Here is a 7,650-nt window from a genome sequence, read left to right on the forward strand (position 1 = left end):
AGAAGAGTTTAACAAAGGGGCTAGTTATGAAGGTGGGGGCAGGTTTCAGGAAACTACGTTCCCCTTCCCCTCACCCACCAAGCACAAGATGGGAGCTGCTCCCACCAACCCTGAGCAAGTGGAAAGAGTCAATCTTCCTGAAGAGGGTGGGTGCAGTGAGGGCCCTCCTGCAAAGCTGTGGCCTTGGATAGAGGGGCACAGCCATCCTGCAAAGCTCCACGGAGAAGGAACCCAGGGGATAAGTAACCCAGCCTCAATCCGCTCCCCTCCCCCACTGCTCACACTCAGATGAACCAGGGTGCGGACCAAACCTTCATGCCAGCCCCTCCCAACAGAAAGCAGAGTGGAGGCAGGTGGGCCCCACTTTTGCCCCAGGACAAAGGAGACCCCGGTGCACATGTATCCCGCCTTAATTAGGCTCCACCACAGGGCCCTCCACCTCAGGCACCGGATTCCCCCCATCCCCCCAAAAAAGATCACATTGCCAACAAGGACAGGAGGAAAGATGACTAACAATAATAGTAATGTCTAGACTTGGAGAGCGGTCCACTTGTGCACATCACCTCTGATCCTGACAACGCCCTGTAAGGGCAGGGAAGGGGCCGGGGGCAAGAGGATCCCTGTTTGTAACTAAAGAAACTGAGGCGCAGGATGGTAAAGGGGCTGGCCCAAACACCTATTTTACAAGGTGCAGAGGCAAGACTCAAAGCCCGTGCCCCTGGCTCTGAAATCATCCTACAGAAATTGTCATCAGCTGTGCACGGCAGGCCTGAGACGCCCGCTCTCCTTCAAAGGCCTCCTTGGCCAGTGGCCTTGATGAAGGACAAGACCCAACGACTTTTTTTTTTTTTTGAAAGGAAAGAAAGAGGAGGGGGAAGGGGGGTAAAGAGAGAGAAAGAGATACACATAGATCAGCTGCCTCCCGTACACGCCTCAGAATTGAACCCAGGACCTCTGGTGCATGGGAAGCTCCAACTGAGCCACACCGGCCAGGGCAGACCCAACAACTCTACACAGAGGACCTGATGACCTCGGGCTTGGAAAAGACCTCACTGGGCTCCATCTTGCTTCCCAGTGCACACATGGCCTTGCTCACAGCAGGGAAACTCATTCCCACAAAAAAATACTGTCGCCGATGCTCTGGGTGGCCTGTCCATTTCTCATACCCTTAGTCACTCACTGATGTCAAACTGCCAGCACCTGCAGTTGTTTCAGAGGTTCTCTGGGCCTGAGGCCACTTTTTCGGCCCAAGTAGCCCCCAGCAATGTCCCCAACCAGCCCCTCACCTTGTGGGAATGCCCTGAGCCATGTACTGTAGTCACCCCCAGCTGACGGCCTCAGTGTCACTGCCTCCCGTCCCTGCCTTGATCTCCACTCCCCTACCAAGGGCTCCTTCCACGTATACAAGTTACAATGCTTATCGCAGGGTCTGCTTCTGGGTAAACAAAGCAGAAGTAAACCCCCCTCACACTGGCCCACGCAGATTTTACTCCAGAGCTCAGGAATCTGATGTTTGAATGGATGTCCTGTGGTCGTGAGCACGCACACAGAGTCTCAGACATTTCCAACTTCTCTCTGAACCAACCACCCCAAAGACATCCACATCCGGCAGCCATGCCCTCTATGAATAGCCCAGAACCCAATGGGTAAAAAGAAAACAAGAACATAAGGGAATAGTGGTAGAAAAGCCCACAGACCTTGCTAGGTACTCATTAAATATCTGCTCATCAGAGAAGCCAAGGGAAGCAGGTAACCTCTGCTCCCAGCACCCCGCCCCACCCCTTCTCTCCACGCATAATGGCGCAGACACTGCACTTGCTTGTCCCAAACGATTCTTCTGCATCTTCAGGAGAGGGTGCCAGGAGCACGCTCTCGAAGCAGCCTGCTTGCTGATAAGTGCAGCGCCACTGCAGCGAGCGCAGCTGTCGCCCTGTGGAGGCGGCGGGCTCATTAAGTGGGGACCTTTGGCAGGTGGCCTCACCCTTGCCACCTGCCAAAGGGAAAACTTCATTCACAGAAACTCCCTCCCGATTCAGGGATCCTCTCAGGAGTCTCCCTGGCAGTTTGCATCCATTTCACAAACAATAAGCGACAGGAAACTCACTACTCCATGAGGTAGCCTGCCCTATCCTTGGAAGGTTCTAATTATTAATAGTTTTTAATAACAGACATTAATTAAACAGTTACTATGTGCTGGGCACTATGAAAAGTGCTTCATCTGTATGAACTCATTGAATCCCCACACCAACCCCATGAACTAGCTGCACTGTTACCATCCTCAGCACAGAGAGGTTCACAGATTGCCTGAGATCACAGAGCAGACAAGAGGCAGAATGAGATTTCAAACAGAGGAGATCTCCCTCCAGACCTTCTTGGGCTGCCCTTTTCTTATCCAGGGCAGAAATCTCCCACCACCTGACTTAGCCTGTGTAGGCCCAGATTCTTGTGAGATTGTGAAGAAAGCCAAGAACCCTCCCCTTACCCATGTGCATACGGCCCCAAATTTTTGAATATAAATTCAGGGAGTCAACCGACTCCAGCCCCTGGCGCCCGGGATAGGAACCGCCCGCCAACACCCCACCACAGAACAGGCTGCGGTGGAGTCTGTTTGGAAGTTCCTTTCCATGTCCTCATGTTCCCCCAGGCTACACTTTTACAGTTCCACACGCAGTGTTCAACCTCACCAGTGACCCAAGAGAAAGGAATTTAAACAAGGATGAGATTAAAACGATAATGAGTGCTATTTTGTACTTTTGAAGCTCGCAATCATAAAGACTCAAAAATCACGTGCTCGAAGGGTGGTGCTCATTTGTTCTGCTGACACTGGGCCTGCACGCACTACCTTTAGGAGGAGATTTGGCAGCACACAGGGAAGAGTGATGAAAGTACCCACAGCTCCTGACCTGATAATTCCATTCCCAGATTCCAAGTCAGTGGGTAGATGGAAATGAAAGCCATATGTGGAAAGACAGTCTAGCAGACTCACCTCTAAGAGAAAAAGAGGGAAAACTGAATGCCCAGCTAAACAATCGGGAGGTTAAGCGTGCCCTCTTTGGAGCATGCCCTTCTCTAGGGCACATTCTTTAAAAAAACACAAAAACCTGGGGCCACCATGGGACTTGCAATTAGGGGAAGCGCAGGCAGCAAAACCCCTGAACCGGCCTCCAAGGCCCTTTTTCCGGTGAGCCAGCAGCCCCACCTTGGTTCGTTCCTTTCCTATAAGCCAGTGGTTCTCAACCTTGGCTGCACATTAGAATCACCTGAGAATCTTTTTAAAATCCTAATTTCTGGGCCTCATCCTCCGGAAATTCTGTTTCTTTGTTACTAATGTTGTGGCCCCACCCCATAACAAAGAAACAGAATTTCCGGAGGATGAGGCCCAGAAATCAGGATTTTAAAAAGATTCCCAGGTGATTCTAATGTGCAGCCAAGGTTGAGAACCACTGCTCTAAGCCATCTGGACGCCAAAGCAGCCCCACCCAGGCTCTCCTGTTGCGTCTTCTGTCCTAAGCCCTCCCTGTTTCACGGCCCCGGCTCTCACAAACATACTCTCAAAGTAAAAATAAAAAATGTTCAAGCCAATTGGGAAAGTACAAGTTAATACAGTCAGTAACATAATGGAACATATCAAACAATGGAACGTGTTATGATAATAGCAGAAAGAAGGGGAACAGAGAAAGCAACATCATGACTGCTGTAAATTAAGGGGTGGTAAGGTAGGAATATCCAGGGAGCCTCAATTTGCTTTTTAGTGCTTCATTTTAAAAGGTGACGGACCAAACAAGCAGAATAAAAGCCCTTCAGAGGGGAGAGGCCATAAAGGGATTAGAGGAATACTTAAAAGAAATAAAAAACAACCCTATAAGTAATATTCCCCATGAAATATATGAATACTTGTGCCTTCCCCCTAAAAATCATATGTTGAAATTCTAACCCCCAAAGGTGAGATGGTCTTAGAAGGTGAGGCCTCTGGGAAGTACTTGGGTCATGAGAGTGGAGCCCCCATCAACAGGATTTGTGCCTTGTAAACAAAAAAAAAAGCCCCAGAGAAAGCCCTTGCCTCTTTCACGGAAAGGACCGGCTATGAGCCAGGAGGAGGGTCCTCACCGGGGGCGACTATGCTGGCGCCGTGACCTTGGACGTCGTCCCAGCCTCCAGAACGGTGAGCAACACATTTCTGTTGCTTATGAGCCCCAGTCCATGGTACTCGGTGTTAGCAGCCCGGACGACGAAGACGATACGCACCCATAAACAAGAACAGAGACTATATTTAGGGAGGGAAAGGACTCATCAGAAAACAGAAAAAAAGCTCGTGGGAGTTAGGACTAGGATAGCTAAAATAATAAATTCACCAGAAACTCTGGAGATAGAGGACCCGACCCAGTAAAGGAAACAAAATAAATATGGGGTGGGTGTCCCCAAAAATGTATACACACACTTTGAATAATTATAAAGGCAGTGTTTATTAAAACACATTTCACATTTCATTTTCACAATTGAGCTATCAGCTTAAAGTGTGTATACATTTAGATAGAAAATGGGAGACAAAAAAAAATCTACCTGATAGATTAGAATATCAATATCTACCTGATAGAAGTCCAGAAAGAGAGATCAGAGACAATGTTCAGGACAGAGTTTAACTGCCCGCCCCCAGTAGGGCAGGGAGGGGAGGATCTGGCCCCTTTGGGCTCTATAGGGTGAGGACACTGCCTCCAACATGGCCACACCCAGGAGTGGGGTCCCCAAGAAGTGATAGGTGCCTTTAGGAAGTGAGGGGTAGATGATGAACAGCCCAGAACTACAAATATCACCAAACAGGAGCACATGTTGTCGCCTAGGAAACAGACATTCTTCTCTCTATTGAAAGAACACCTCACATAGGATCTTCGAAGCTTATCAAATGGAAAATCTCGCCCTGGGGAAGGGTTCTTGTGCATGCCCTTCACATGGGTTATCTCCCTCACGCCTTACAACCAAGCAAAAAGGAAAATACTCTTACTCGCCCCATTTTACAAGTGAGGAAACTACCGCCCAGAGAGGTTAAGAAGCAATTTCACCCAACGAATAAGGAGGAAAGCCAGGATTTGCGCAGAGTTCATCTGACCATGGGGCTTGCCTCCTGACCCATACGTACAACACAGGACTTCACATGCCTCCCTCCCCCAGGAGGTTCCGAGGGCTCCCAGAGACCCAGGTGCCCAGCAGACTGGGCCCTAAGAGGACCTAAGGTGGGTCGACGGCCGTGGGAGCCTCAGCAGAGCCGTGCACCAGGGCACATAGCGCAGCATTCGCCTCAGAGCCCCCGGCACCCTGGCCACCCACAGGAAGGCCGTCAGCACTCCCCATCACTATTACTTTCACATTGCATATATGAATATATTATTTCAGGTGTGAAACGTGATTCAATATTTGCATATATTGTGAAATGATCACCACAATGTCTAGTTACCATTGTCACTACAAACGGTTACAAGAGTTTTTGTGGTGAGAACTCTAAGATTTACTCACCTAGCAACTTTCAAACAAGCAACACACTCCTGTTAACTACAGTCACCATGCTGTCATTACATCCCATGACCCACTTATTTCATAGCTGGAAGTTTGTACCTTTTGACCCCCCTTCACCGATTTCATCCCCCCACCCCCCTCAGGCAACCACCAATCCTGCCCCTCCCTCTTCTCCCACCTCACTCAGGGGCTGCCCCCAGGTGTGCTCAGGCTGTGGGAGAGGACCCCCTGCTCTTTCCCAGCTGGGAAGCCAGGCAGAGCAGGAGCTGGGAAGTTTGGGGAGCCCCCTATACAACAGACAAGCCCCCCAAACCCCACCCCGTGCTTCCCCAGCAGGAGAGAAGTTACACAGGGAGCACCTGGGTTGCTCGGAGATTCCCAGGCACAGGTGTGGGTCGGGTGAGGCCGCCTTGAAGGACTATCTTTTCTGTCTCCTCTGCTCCTTTCCTTTAAAATACTGATGTGGACAGAGTTCTCAGTGTTTAGGAAACCTTCATTCTAAATCCACGAATGTGAGATCTCTATAAAAGTTCCTGAAGTGGGTCCCAATTTCAGGCCACAAATTCAGGTGCTCAGAAAACAAACCTTTCCTATCAGTGATTTTTTTTTTTATCCCCCTGCCACTGACTTAGCAGAAACGTGGCCTCAGTTTGGAATTTGCCCATCCCCCCGAACTGTCCGAGCTTTGAGGGATGGGGTCTTCAGTGTCTTCTGGTTGCCCATGTGTCTATAGGGTGTCACCTATTGTCACTTACTTTGTGCCCTGCACAACCTCAGGCGCACCATCCCAAAATTTTCTGTTGTTAAGGGAACAAATGGCCACAAACTTAGCAGCTTAAGACAACACAAAGATACTAGCTCACGGTTTCTGTGGGTCAGAAGTCTAACGGGTCTCACGGGGCTAAAACCCGGTGTCAGCTGAGCAGGACTTCCGTGGTCTTCCAAGATAATCAGGCTTCTGGTCCAATTCAGTTCTTCGTAGCTGAGGGACTGAGGCCCCGTTCCCTTGCTGGCTGTCCGCCCAGGTCACCCTTTGCTCCCAGAGGTCTCTCTCTGGGCCCTGCACACACAAGGGCCTCTCAGCTCCAGCTATGAGGCAGCAAAGCCTCCTCACATTTGGAAGACCTCTAGCTCCTCTTGCTGCGTCTCAAGACTCCGCCTCCCCTTCTGCTGCTCCATTGGGCCCACCTGGTTATTCAGGCTGATGTCCCTATTTTAGGTCAGCTGATTAGTGACCTTAATTCTACCTGTGAAACCCCTGTACAGCCATACGTACGAAATGGTGTTTCGTTGTATAACCAGGGGATGGGAGAATGGCGCAGGGGAGGAAAGGGATTCTGAAATTCAGCCTACCACACAGACCCTGCCCCCCACGCCCAGTGAGACATCAATACCCTTCAAGGTCATGGCCCCTTAAGGCTGAAGCTTGGCTGCCACTACTGTGGCTGTCTCAGGAAGGAGCGGGCTCAGCTCTGAACCACACCAGGAGGAGGAGAACCTCTCGAGGCAAGGTGTCACCTGTCTGAACACACCGCACCAGCCATTCCTCACTGGGGCCTCCCGGGCTCCGTCCAGGCTCAGAGCTGAGTGTATTCCCCTCACACTATAGGAGCCACCATTCCTATACTGTCTTGGCTTTTCCTACCTCCTCCCTTCCCTGCCCTTTAGGAATCCTTTTTTGTTGTGTCCAGAGGAAATCACCCTCTCATCGAACCCCCCATAACCTGAATACTTTGGCTAGATCCAGAGTCCTGTCCTTGGCGGGCAGGGGGCGGTGATGCTAGGCTTTTCTAGTCTGAGGCCAGGTCTCGCTCTCCTCTCTGTCACATTCCTCACCTGCGGCAAAGGGCCTGCAAGTCAGCCGCCAGCCCCTTTCAGAGAGAGGTGGGGGCCAAAGTGGGGAGATACTTAATATTTCATTGTTTTCCTGCCACTCTCCAGACCGGGCCTAGTCTTTACAATGCCCTTGGTGCTTAATCCATCACAGGTCCCACCCTTGGTGACTAAGCTAGAGCAGGCACCTCCCACCCAGGCTTTCCCTTCTCATGGCGGAGAGAGGGGCTGGGGGAAGCTCTGAGGCCTGCACCCTACTTGTCTTTTCTCTTCACTCTTCACAGCCGAATTCAGAGATCACCTCTCTGT

The sequence above is a fragment of the Myotis davidii genome, unplaced genomic scaffold, assembly GCF_000327345.1.
Source record: "Myotis davidii unplaced genomic scaffold, ASM32734v1 scaffold44, whole genome shotgun sequence".
Taxonomy (NCBI): Eukaryota; Metazoa; Chordata; class Mammalia; order Chiroptera; family Vespertilionidae; genus Myotis; species Myotis davidii.